General features: G+C 36.0%; 11 non-coding genes across 11 annotated transcripts in view; all 11 read right to left on the reverse strand.

The window, feature by feature from the left end:
• TRNAL-CAA (transfer RNA leucine (anticodon CAA)) overlaps positions 1-78 on the reverse strand; it is a 109-nt gene extending 31 nt beyond the window's left edge. The window contains exons 1-2 of the tRNA in view: positions 41-78; positions 1-15 (exon numbers count right to left, since the gene is read on the reverse strand). The exon at positions 1-15 is cut by the window's left edge and continues 31 nt beyond it. This is a non-coding gene — a tRNA (tRNA-Leu). The remainder of the gene's footprint in view (positions 16-40) is intronic.
• Positions 79-827: 749 nt separating this feature from the next.
• Positions 828-936, reverse strand: TRNAL-CAA (transfer RNA leucine (anticodon CAA)). The gene is made up of 2 exons: positions 899-936; positions 828-873 (listed from the first exon to the last, which is right to left on the reverse strand). It is a non-coding gene; the product is annotated as a tRNA-Leu (tRNA).
• A 749-nt stretch (positions 937-1685) lies between these two features.
• TRNAL-CAA (transfer RNA leucine (anticodon CAA)) lies at positions 1686-1794 on the reverse strand. Its single transcript has 2 exons — positions 1757-1794; positions 1686-1731 (listed from the first exon to the last, which is right to left on the reverse strand). It is a non-coding gene; the product is annotated as a tRNA-Leu (tRNA).
• Positions 1795-2541: 747 nt separating this feature from the next.
• Positions 2542-2650, reverse strand: TRNAL-CAA (transfer RNA leucine (anticodon CAA)). Its single transcript has 2 exons — positions 2613-2650; positions 2542-2587 (listed from the first exon to the last, which is right to left on the reverse strand). It is a non-coding gene; the product is annotated as a tRNA-Leu (tRNA).
• A 749-nt stretch (positions 2651-3399) lies between these two features.
• On the reverse strand, positions 3400-3508 carry TRNAL-CAA (transfer RNA leucine (anticodon CAA)). The gene is made up of 2 exons: positions 3471-3508; positions 3400-3445 (listed from the first exon to the last, which is right to left on the reverse strand). It is a non-coding gene; the product is annotated as a tRNA-Leu (tRNA).
• A 749-nt stretch (positions 3509-4257) lies between these two features.
• Positions 4258-4366, reverse strand: TRNAL-CAA (transfer RNA leucine (anticodon CAA)). The gene is made up of 2 exons: positions 4329-4366; positions 4258-4303 (listed from the first exon to the last, which is right to left on the reverse strand). It is a non-coding gene; the product is annotated as a tRNA-Leu (tRNA).
• Positions 4367-5116: 750 nt separating this feature from the next.
• TRNAL-CAA (transfer RNA leucine (anticodon CAA)) lies at positions 5117-5225 on the reverse strand. The gene is made up of 2 exons: positions 5188-5225; positions 5117-5162 (listed from the first exon to the last, which is right to left on the reverse strand). It is a non-coding gene; the product is annotated as a tRNA-Leu (tRNA).
• Positions 5226-5975: 750 nt separating this feature from the next.
• On the reverse strand, positions 5976-6084 carry TRNAL-CAA (transfer RNA leucine (anticodon CAA)). The gene is made up of 2 exons: positions 6047-6084; positions 5976-6021 (listed from the first exon to the last, which is right to left on the reverse strand). It is a non-coding gene; the product is annotated as a tRNA-Leu (tRNA).
• Positions 6085-6834: 750 nt separating this feature from the next.
• TRNAF-AAA (transfer RNA phenylalanine (anticodon AAA)) lies at positions 6835-6943 on the reverse strand. The gene is made up of 2 exons: positions 6906-6943; positions 6835-6880 (listed from the first exon to the last, which is right to left on the reverse strand). It is a non-coding gene; the product is annotated as a tRNA-Phe (tRNA).
• A 750-nt stretch (positions 6944-7693) lies between these two features.
• On the reverse strand, positions 7694-7802 carry TRNAL-CAA (transfer RNA leucine (anticodon CAA)). Its single transcript has 2 exons — positions 7765-7802; positions 7694-7739 (listed from the first exon to the last, which is right to left on the reverse strand). It is a non-coding gene; the product is annotated as a tRNA-Leu (tRNA).
• Positions 7803-12289: 4487 nt separating this feature from the next.
• TRNAL-CAA (transfer RNA leucine (anticodon CAA)) lies at positions 12290-12398 on the reverse strand. The gene is made up of 2 exons: positions 12361-12398; positions 12290-12335 (listed from the first exon to the last, which is right to left on the reverse strand). It is a non-coding gene; the product is annotated as a tRNA-Leu (tRNA).
• Positions 12399-12500: the final 102 nt, after the last annotated feature.

The raw sequence follows: 12500 nt of genomic DNA on the forward strand, positions 1-12500 counted from the left end.
TTACAGAGACCAGAACACCCATTTAGTGGAAGAATGCAATCTTGAGTCTGGCACCTTAGACCGCTCGGCCAACCTGACAAGTACATATACTCTTTAAATTAAGTTGGCAATAAAAGATTATAATGTACAAAAAAAGGATTTTGGGGTATCTTTCAGCCAAATAATATGTACTGCTTGAAAAAAGTAACATAAAATCAAAAACTTGGATTTATACATTATACTACCGCTAAAGGTGAGCCATCACAATTAATACTTAAGAAAAACTGCTCAGGTTATAATGATATCCTTTATAATAACTATACAAATTATTTACTAAAATCTCTTTCAGGAAAAAACAGATTTATGTGTCTAGCAAGTAATTTTTGTAAACTTTTAGATATAGAGTCTGAGAGCCTGAATCTACTTTCTATTCCAATTTTTTCTTTGTTTTATGATTTTTTTACTGAATACTGAAAGGATGTTTTGCAAATAATACATTTGTGAAAACCTTTTTTCTACATGGAACTAAACTTAAGAATTTTTTAACCAGTCATTGTGTATTTATCACTTAGGAATAATGTCATTAATTCAACTCTATGGCAACAAATGCAATATTGGTGTGTAGATGGGATATCATACAATTTCTCCCCTTTTCAAACTATTCTGTTCCCTATGTTTCTTTAAATAATTAGGCTGCACATTGTTAGAAATAAATGGTAATAAGATTCCAATGTCCAAGAGAAGGACTTTTAAAAGAGAATGGATGTCCTAAGGTCACTTGTTATTTTGCATGGTAGACTTATCCACAAATTAATATTCTTTTCATACAAAGTACAAGAAAATAAAATTGTCAGAAGTGGGATTTGAACCCACGCCTCTTTACAGAGACCAGAACACCCATTTAGTGGAAGAATGCAATCTTGAGTCTGGCACCTTAGACCGCTCGGCCAACCTGACAAGTACATATGCCCTTTAAATTAAGTTGGCAATAAAAGATTATAATGTACAAAAAAAGGATTTTGGGGTATCTTTCAGCCAAATAATATGTACTGCTTGAAAAAAGTAACATAAAATCAAAAACTTGGATTTATACATTATACTACCGCTAAAGGTGAGCCATCACAATTAATACTTAAGAAAAACTGCTCAGGTTATAATGATATCCTTTATAGTAACTATACAAATTATTTACTAAAATCTCTTTCAGGAAAAAACAGATTTATGTGTCTAGCAAGTAATTTTTGTAAACTCTTAGATATACAGTCTGAGAGCCTGAATCTACTTTCTATTCCAATTTATTCTTTGTTTTATGATTTGTTTACTGAATACTGAAAGGATGTTTTGCAAATAATACATTTGTGAAAACCTTTTTTCTACATGGAACTAAACTTAAGAATTTTTTAACCAGTCATTGTGTATTTATCACTTAGGAATAATGTCATTAATTCAACTCTATGGCAACAAATGCAATATTGGTGTGTAGATGGGATATCATACAATTTCTCCCATTTTCAAACTATTCTGTTCCCTATGTTTCTTTAAATAATTAGGCTGCACATTGTTAGAAATAAATGGTAACAAGATTCCAATGTCCAAGAGAAGGACTTTTAAAAGAGAATGGATGTCCTAAGGCCACTTGTTATTTTGCATGGTAGACTTATCCACAAATTAATATTCTTTTCATACAAAGTACAAGAAAATAAAATTGTCAGAAGTGGGATTTGAACCCACGCCTCTTTACAGAGACCAGAACACCCATTTAGAGGAAGAATGCAATCTTGAGTCTGGCGCTTTAGACCGCTCGGCCATCCTGACAAATACATATACTCTTTAAATTAAGTTGGCAATAAAAGATTATAATGTACAAAAAAAGGATTTTGGGGTATCTTTCAGCAAAATAATATGTACTGCTTGAAAAAAGTAACATAAAATCAAGAACTTGGATTTATACAGTATACTACCGCTAAAGGTGAGCCATCACAATTAATACTTAAGAAAAACTGCTCAGGTTATAATGATATCCTTTATAATAACTATACAAATTATTTACTAAACTCTCTTTCAGGACAAAACAGATTTATGTGTCTAGCAAGTAATTTTTGTAAACTTTTAGATATAGAGTCTGAGAGCCTGAATCTACTTTCTATTCCAATTTATTCTTTGTTTTATGATTTGTTTACTGAATACTGAAAGGATGTTTTGCAAATAATACATTTGTGAAAACCTTTTTTCTACATGGAACTAAACTTAAGATTTTTTAACCAGTCATTGTGTATTTATCACTTAGGAATAATGTCATTAATTCAACTCTATGGCAACAAATGCAATATTGGTGTGTAGATGGGATATCATACAATTTCTCCCATTTTCAAACTATTCTGTTCCCTATGTTTCTTTAAATAATTAGGCTGCACATTGTTAGAAATAAATGGTAACAAGATTCCAATGTCCAAGAGAAGGACTTTTAAAAGAGAATGGATGTCTAAGGTCACTTGTTATTTTGCATGGTAGACTTATCCACAAATTAATATTCTTTTCATACAAAGTACAAGAAAATAAATTTGTCAGAAGTGGGATTTGAACCCACGCCTCGTTACAGAGACCAGAACACCCATTTAGAGGAAGAATGCAATCTTGAGTCTGGCGCCTTAGACCGCTCGGCCATCCTGACAAGTACATATGCCCTTTAAATTAAGTTGGCAATAAAAGATTATAATGTACAAAAAAAGGATTTTGGGGTATCTTTCAGCCAAATAATATGTACTGCTTGAAAAAAGTAACATAAAATCAAGAACTTGGATTTATACAGTATACTACCGCTAAAGGTGAGCCATCACAATTAATACTTAAGAAAAACTGCTCAGGTTATAATGATATCCTTTATAATAACTATACAAATTATTTACTAAAATCTCTTTCAGGAAAAAACAGATTTATGTGTCTAGCAAGTAATTTTTGTAAACTTTTAGATATAGAGTCTGAGAGCCTGAATCTACTTTCTATTCCAATTTATTCTTTGTTTTATGATTTGTTTACTGAATACTGAAAGGATGTTTTGCAAATAATACATTTGTGAAAACCTTTTTTCTACATGGAACTAAACTTAAGAATTTTTTAACCAGTCATTGTGTATTTATCACTTAGGAATAATGTCATTAATTCAACTCTATGGCAGCAAATGCAATATTGGGGTGTAGATGGGATATCATACAATTTCTCCCATTTTCAAACTATTCTGTTCCCTATGTTTCTTTAAATAATTAGGCTGCACATTGTTAGAAATAAATGGTAACAAGATTCCAATGTCCAAGAGAAGGACTTTTAAAAGAGAATGGATGTCCTAAGGTCACTTGTTATTTTGCATGGTAGACTTATCCACAAATTAATATTCTTTTCATACAAAGTACAAGAAAATAAAATTGTCAGAAGTGAGATTTGAACCCACGCCTCTTTACAGAGACCAGAACACCCATTTAGAGAAAGAATGCAACCTTGAGTCTGGCGCCTTAGACCGCTCGGCCATCCTGACAAGTACATATACTCTTTAAATTAAGTTGGCAATAAAAGATTATAATGTACAAAAAAAGGATTTTGGGGTATCTTTCAGCCAAATAAAATGTACTGCTTGAAAAAAGTAACATAAAATCAAGAACTTGGATTTATACAGTATACTACCGCTAAAGGTGAGCCATCACAATTAATACTTAAGAAAAACTGCTCAGGTTATAATGATATCCTTTATAATAACTATACAAATTATTTACTAAAATCTCTTTCAGGAAAAAACAGATTTGTGTGTCTAGCAAGTAATTTTTGTAAACTTTTAGATATAGAGTCTGAGAGCCTGAATCTACTTTCTATTCCAATTTATTCTTTGTTTTATGATTTGTTTACTGAATACTGAAAGGATGTTTTGCAAATAATACATTTGTGAAAACCTTTTTGCTACATGGAACTAAACTTAAGAATTTTTTAACCAGTCATTGTGTATTTATCACTTAGGAATAATGTCATTAATTCAACTATATGGCAACAAGTGCAATATTGGTGTGTAGATGGGATATCATACAATTTCTCCCATTTTCAAACTATTCTGTTCCCTATGTTTCTTTAAATAATTAGGCTGCACACTGTTAGAAATAAATTGTAGCAAGATTCCAATGTCCAAGAGAAGGACTTTTAAAAGAGAATGGATGTCCTAAGGTCACTTGTTATTTTGCATGGTAGACTTATCCACAAATTAATATTCTTTTCATACAAAGTACAAGAAAAGAATATTGTCAGAAGTGGGATTTGAACCCACGCCTCTTTACAGAGACCAGAACACCCATTTAGAGGAAGAATGCAATCTTGAGTCTGGCGCCTTAGACCGCTCAGCCATCCTGACAACTACATCTGCCCTTTAAAATTAAGTGGCCAATAAAAGATTAGAATGTACAAAAAAAGGATTTTGGGGTATCTTTCAGCCAAATAATATCTACTGTTAGAAAAAAGTAACATAAAATCAAGAACTTGGATTTATACAGTATACTACCGCTAAAGGTGAGCCATCACAATTAATACTTAAGAAAAACTGCTCAGCTTATAATGATATCCTTTATAATAACTATACAAATTATTTACTAAAATCTCTTTCAGGAAAAAACAGATTTATGTGTCTAGCAAGTAATTTTTGTAAACTTTTAGATATAGAGTCTGAGAGCCTGAATCTACTTTCTATTCCAATTTATTCTTTGTTTTATGATTTGTTTACTGAATACTGAAAGGATGTTTTGCAAATAATACATTTGTGAAAACCTTTTTTCTACATGGATCTAAACTTAAGAATTTTTTAACCAGTCATTGTGTATTTATCACTTAGGAATAATGTCATTAATTCAACTCTATGGCAACATGTGCAATATTGGTGTGTAGATGGGATATCATACAATTTCTCCCATTTTCAAACTATTCTGTTCCCTATGTTTCTTTAAATAATTAGGCTGCACATTGTTAGAAATAAATGGTAACAAGATTCCAATGTCCAAGAGAAGGACTTTTAAAAGAGAATGGATGTCCTAAGGTCACTTGTTATTTTGCATGGTAGACTTATCCACAAATTAATATTCTTTTCATACAAAGTACAAGAAAATAAAATTGTCAGAAGTGGGATTTGAACCCACGCCTCTTTACAGAGACCAGAACACCCATTTAGAGGAAGAATGCAACCTTGAGTCTGGCGCCTTAGACCGCTCGGCCATCCTGACAAGTACATATACTCTTTAAATTAAGTTGGCAATAAAAGATTATAATGTACAAAAAAAGGATTTTGGGGTATCTTTCAGCCAAATAATATGTACTGCTTGAAAAAAGTAACATAAAATCAAGAACTTGGATTTATACAGTATACTACCGCTAAAGGTGAGCCATCACAATTAATACTTAAGAAAAACTGCTCAGGTTATAATGATATCCTTTATAATAACTATACAAATTATTTACTAAAATCTCTTTCAGGAAAAAAACAGATTTATGTGTCTAGAAAGTAATTTTTGTAAACTTTTAGATATAGAGTCTGAGAGCCTGAATCTACTTTCTATTCCAATTTATTCTTTGTTTTATGATTTGTTTACTGAATACTGAAAGGATGTTTTGCAAATAATACATTTGTGAAAACCTTTTTGCTACATGGAACTAAACTTAAGAATTTTTTAACCAGTCATTGTGTATTTATCACTTAGGAATAATGTAATTAATTCAACTATATGGCAACAAGTGCAATATTGGTGTGTAGATGGGATATCATACAATTTCTCCCATTTTCAAACTATTCTGTTCCCTATGTTTCTTTAAATAATTAGGCTGCACACTGTTAGAAATAAATTGTAGCAAGATTCCAATGTCCAAGAGAAGGACTTTTAAAAGAGAATGGATGTCCTAAGGTCACTTGTTATTTTGCATGGTAGACTTATCCACAAATTAATATTCTTTTCATACAAAGTACAAGAAAAGAAAATTGTCAGAAGTGGGATTTGAACCCACGCCTATTTACAGAGACCAGAACACCCATTTAGAGGAAGAATGCAATCTTGAGTCTGGCGCCTTAGACCGCTCAGCCATCCTGACAAGTACATCTGCCCTTTAAAATTAAGTGGCCAATAAAAGATTAGAATGTACAAAAAAAGGATTTTGGGGTATCTTTCAGCCAAATAATATCTACTGTTAGAAAAAAGTAACATAAAATCAAGAACTTGGATTTATACAGTATACTACCGCTAAAGGTGAGCCATCACAATTAATACTTAAGAAAAACTGCTCAGCTTATAATGATATCCTTTATAATAACTATACAAATTATTTACTAAAATCTCTTTCAGGAAAAAACAGATTTATGTGTCTAGCAAGTAATTTTTGTAAACTTTTAGATATAGAGTCTGAGAGCCTGAATCTACTTTCTATTCCAATTTATTCTTTGTTTTATGATTTGTTTACTGAATACTGAAAGGATGTTTTGCAAATAATACATTTGTGAAAACCTTTTTTCTACATGGATCTAAACTTAAGAATTTGTTAACCAGTCATTGTGTATTTATCACTTAGGAATAATGTCATTAATTCAACTCTATGGCAACATGTGCAATATTGGTGTGTAGATGGGATATCATACAATTTCTCCCATTTTCAAACTATTCTGTTCCCTATGTTTCTTTAAATAATTAGGCTGCACATTGTTAGAAATAAATGGTAATAAGATTCCAATGTCCAAGAGAAGGACTTTTAAAAAAGAATGGATGTCCTAAGAGCACTTGTTATTTTGCATGGTAGACTTATCCACAAATTAATATTCTTTTCATACAAAGTACAAGAAAATAAAATTGTCAGAAGTGGTATTTGAACCCACGCCTCTTTACAGAGACCAGAACACCCATTTAGAGGAAGAATGCAATCTTTAGTCTGGCGCCTTAGACCACTCAGCCATCCTGACAAGTACGTATACTCTTTAAATTAAGTTGGCAATAAAAGATTATAATGTACAAAAAAAGGATTTTGGGGTATCTTTCAGCCAAATAATATGTACTGCTTGAAAAAAGTAACATAAAATCAAGAACTTGGATTTATACAGTATACTACCGCTATAGGTGAGCCATCACAATTAATACTTAAGAAAAACTGCTCAGGTTATAATGATATCCTTTATAATAACTATACAAATTATTTACTAAAATCTCTTTCAGGAAAAAAACAGATTTATGTGTCTAGCAAGTAATTTTTGTAAACTTTTAGATATAGAGTCTGAGAGCCTGAATCTACTTTCTATTCCAATTTATTCTTTGTTTTACGATTTGTTTACTGAATACTGAAAGGATGTTTTGCAAATAATACATTTGTAAAAACGTTTTTTCTACATTGATCTAAACTTAAGAATTTTTAAACCAGTCATTGTGTATTTATCACTTAGGAATAATGTCATTAATTCCACTCTATGGCAACAAATGCAATATTGGTGTGTAGATGGGATATCATACAATTTCTCCCATTTTCAAACTATTCTGTTCCCTATGTTTCTTTAAATAATTAGGCTGCACATTGTTAGAAATAAATGGTAATAAGATTCCAATGTCCAAGAGAAGGACTTTTAAAAGAGAATGGATGTCCTAAGGTCACTTGTTATTTTGCATGGTAGACTTATCCACAAATTAATATTCTTTTCATACAAAGTACAAGAAAATAAAATTGTCAGAAGTGGGGTTTGAACCCACGCCTCTTTACAGAGTTCAGAACACCCATTTAGAGGAAGAATGCAATCTTGAGTCTGGCGCCTTAGACCGCTCGGCCATCCTGACAAGCACATCTGTCCTTTAAAATTAAGTTGGCAATAAAAGATTAGAATGTACAAAAAAAGGATTTTGGGGTATCTTTCAGCCAAATAATATGTACTGCTTGAAAAAAGTAACATAAAATCAAGAACTTGGATTTATACAGTATACTACCGCTAAAGGTGAGCCATCACAATTAATACTTAAGAAAAACTGCTCAGGTTATAATGATATCCTTTATAATAACTATACAAATTATTTACTAAAATCTCTTTCAGGAAAAAACAGATTTATGTGTCTAGCAAGTAATTTTTGTTAACTTTTAGATATAGAGTCTGAGAGCCTGAATCTACTTTCTATTCCAATTTATTCTTTGTTTTATGATTTGTTTATTGAATACTGAAAGGATGTTTTGCAAATAATACATTTGTGAAAACCTTTTTTCTACATGGAACTAAACTTAAGAATTTTTTAACCAGTCATTGTGTATTTATCACTTAGGAACAGGGGCGTCGGAACTGGGGGGGCAAGGGGGCAGCTTGCCCCCCCCCCAAACATAGAGAGGCGCCAACAATGCTCCTGCAGGCGCCTACATTCACTGCACGGAGCGGAGGTGCGGTCTTTCTCCTGACCGCACATTGCTCCTCCGCTCCTCCTGTACATTCACTGCACGGAGCGGAGGTGCGGTCTTTCTCCTGACTGCACATTGCTCCCCCGTGCCTCCTCCCGTACAGTAGCGCTCGGTGAGAACTTCTGCGCATGCGCAGAAACACCGTAAAGACCAACAAGACGTGGCCGCCGGGGGGAGCTGCTGCGCATGCGCAGCCACAGAAGCTCCTAGGGTAGGCTAGTCACTGCTTGCAGAGCCCGGCCCGCGGTTTCTTTCGGCGCCGTATTTGATTGCCGCTGGCCAGCCTGTCACTCAATACTTAGCTGCCCCACGTCATAGCACAGTAGGAGGGAGAAGGGAGGCTGCTGAGAGACACAGAATGAGGGGCACAGAGTGAGGGGGTAACAGAGTGAAGGAGTGGCCACACACACATATTATATATATATATATATATATATATATAACACACACACAGCCTCCGCCGACCACAGCCTCCTCTGCACCGCTGTTGCTGATCACAGCCTCCTCCGCCGACCACAGTCTTCTCTGCGCTGCCGCTGCCGACCACAGCCTCCTCCGCACCGCTGCCACCGACCACAGCCGTCTCCTCCTCACCGCTGCTCATTAGGTAATCTAACCCTGCTGCCTTTCTCTCTCTCTACTGTATGTCCCCGCTGTCACTCTCCCTGTCCCTATGTCCCCGCTGTCACTGTCCCTGAATTTTGGCTCATACTGTGTGGCATAATGTGAATTTCGGCTCATACTGTGTGGGGTAATATGAATTTCGGCTCATACTGTGTGGGGTAATATGAATTTCGGCTCATACTGTGTGGTGTAATGTGAATTTCGGCTCATACTGTGTGGTGTAATGTGAATTTCAGCTCATACTGTGTGGGGTAATGTAAATATCGGCTCATACTGTGTCGTGTAATGTGAATTTCGGCTCATACTGTGTGGTGTAATGTGAATTTCGGCTCATACTGTGTGGTGTAATGTAAATTTTGGCTCATACTGTGTGGCGTAATGTGAATTTCAGCTCATACTGTGTGGCGTAATGTGAATTTCGGCTCATACCGTATGGTGTAATATGAATTTCGGCTCATACTGTGTGGTGTAATGTGAATTTTCACTTCGATCTATAGTATGGTATCCAATCATGTTAGCTATTATTATTATTATTATTATTATTATTATTATCCCCTTTGGCTATTGTGCCTATATATAGGTATATACAGATAGTGTTTGTGACATATATTTGGGTTGGGGACACATTACCGGCGACCGAGATCACATAGCTACAGTCCATATATTTTCCGTACAGTATGCTGCAGCATGTGTGGTGAGATGGTCACTATAATGTCAAGCCAGCTTCTGACTACTAACAAGTCATTGTCAGCCAGAATATTTAATTTCTGTGTTTTTTTTTTTGTTTTTTGTTTTGGTAAATGCCATTTTCAATTTATTACACCTCTGAATGTTTTTATAATGAGAGAGATCCGTCACTCTCCCTGTCCCTATGTCCCCGCTGTTACTGTCCCTGAATTTTGGCTCATACTGTGTGACATAATGTAAATTTCGGCTCATACTGTGTGGGGTAATGTGAATTTCAGCTCATACTGTGTGGGGTAATGTGAATTTCGGCTCATACTGTATGGGGTAATGGGAATTTCAGCTCATACTGTGTGGTGTAATGTGAATTTTGGCTCATACTGTGTGGTGTAATGTGAATTTTGGCTCATACTGTGTGGTGTAATGTGAATTTTGGCTCATACTGTGTGGTGTAATGTGAATTTTGGCTCAAACTGTGTGGCGTAATGTGAATTTCAGCTCATACTGTGTGGTGTTATGTGAATTTCAGCTCATACTGTGTGGTATAATGTGAATTTCGGCTCATACTGTGTGGTGTAATGTGAATTTTCGGCTCATACTGTGTGGTGTAATGTGAATTTCAGCTCATACTGTGTGGCGTAATGAGAATTTCAGCTCATACTGTGTGGCGTAATGTGAATTTTCACTTCGATCTGTAGTATGGTATCCAATCATGTTAGCTATTATTATTATTATTATTATTATTATTATTATCCTCTTTGGCTATTGTGCCTATATATAGGTATATACAGATAGATATAGTGTTTGTGACATATATTTGGGTTGGGGACACATTACCGGCGACCGGGATCACATAGCTACATTCCATATATTTTCCGTACAGTATGCTGCAGCATGTGTGGTGAGATGGTCACTATAATGTCACGCCAGCTTCTGAGGGGGTTAACCATTAGCCCTCCCTAATCCTTTAATTGAATGAATATTAACCCCCTCATTACCTTCCTCACTACAATCAAAATAAGTATTTCCTCTTCATCTAGTTAATATCCCGGCTGTCGGGATCCCAGCGTTCAGGATTTCGACAGCCAGGAATGCCGACAGCACTCGCCAAGGCTATTACCACTTGTGGGTGTCCTCAACACCCATAGAGTGTGAATAAAACCTGGCGCATGACGAGAACAGCAAGCCCGCAAGGGGACTCTTTGCGTTCACCCCGCTGCCGGTATTCTGGCAGCCGGGATGCCGCTGTCAGTATATTGACAGCCGGCATCCTGTCCGCTGGGAGATCATTACCATCCCATAAGGATATACAGATATAGCCATGCTCATTGTTGCCGCAATGCGTACGCATGGCGTATGCATCGCGGCAGTGCGTATATGCACTGTGACTAAGAGCAGTCAGCGATGACACCATAGTAGTCAATTGCATGTTTGTGCGTACGCTACATGCGCCATAGACGTGGGCACACTAGTCGCACCACGCATCATGGCAACAATGAGCTTGGCTACATGTGTAGGGTAATGAGTGCCAAGGTTCTTTAAAAAAAATGTAGTGTAAAATATATGTTTATGTGTATGCTGGGTTGGCACCTGCAGGAAAGGAAAAAAGTGCGGCAACTTAGTTGTTCAGTGCCACTCGTTTTCCCCACCAGTCATATCAGCAGAAGCAGGTGGTGACACTAGCTCTAGCTGACCCTACCTCATGTGGCAGTTTGAGATCATTAGCCCCATCTAAGGTGACCGGTAGCCAATTCAAGTGTTTCCCTGCTACGTGGTGGGAAAATTTAAAATTCCCTGCACATGGTGGGAAAATTTAAATTGCACGAGCGTTCGCAAGGTGATTGACAGGAAGAGGGCATTTGTGGGTGGTAACTGACCGTTTTCAGGGAATGTCAGGGAAAACGCTCCAGACCCGATCACCCTGGAGGAGTAAGTATTGAGCTACGCACAGACTGCACACACTGCACAGAATGGGAAAAACATTCGATGGCGAGTGTGATGTTAACGGATTTGCAGCTGTCCGTTGCCTGAGGGGAATTTTCGCACAGCGTACACATGCAATCGCACACTTGCACGTGATGAATTTTCACTCCCCTTGGGCGGAGACAATCTGATCGCAGGACAGTGTAATTTGCAGCACAGCGATCAGGCCCTGTATTCGGCTTTTCTGGGTGTGGGAATTCAGTGTGGATTCAGCCTTTTCAATGCATTTCATAAGCGATTCAGCAATTTAGGGGCGCCGAAATGAGATTACATCTTGCCCCCCCCAACCTAAAAATGTTCTGACGCCCCTGCTTAGGAATAATGTCATTAATTCAACTCTATGGCAACAAATGCAATATTGGTGTGTAGATGGGATATCATACAATTTCTCCCATTTTCAAACTATTCTGTTCCCTATGTTTCTTTAAATAATAAGGCTGCACATTGTTAGAAATAAATGGTAACAAGATTCCAATGTCCAAGAGAAGGACTTTTAAAAGAGAATGGATGTCCTAAGGTCACTTGTTATTTTGCATGGTAGACTTATCCACAAATTAATATTCTTTTCATACAAAGTACAAGAAAAGAAAATTGTCAGAAGTGGGATTTGAACCCACGCCTCTTTACAGAGACCAGAACACCCATTTAGAGGAAGAAAGCAATCTTGAGTCTGGCGCCTTAGACCGCTCATCCATCCTGACAAGTACATATACTCTTTAAATTAAGTTGGCAATAAAAGATTATAATGTACAAAAAAAGGATTTTGGGGTATCTTTCAGCCAAATAATATGTACTGCTTGAAA

Source organism: Pseudophryne corroboree, chromosome 8 (genome assembly GCF_028390025.1).
Source record: "Pseudophryne corroboree isolate aPseCor3 chromosome 8, aPseCor3.hap2, whole genome shotgun sequence".
In the NCBI taxonomy this organism is placed as follows: Eukaryota; Metazoa; Chordata; class Amphibia; order Anura; family Myobatrachidae; genus Pseudophryne; species Pseudophryne corroboree.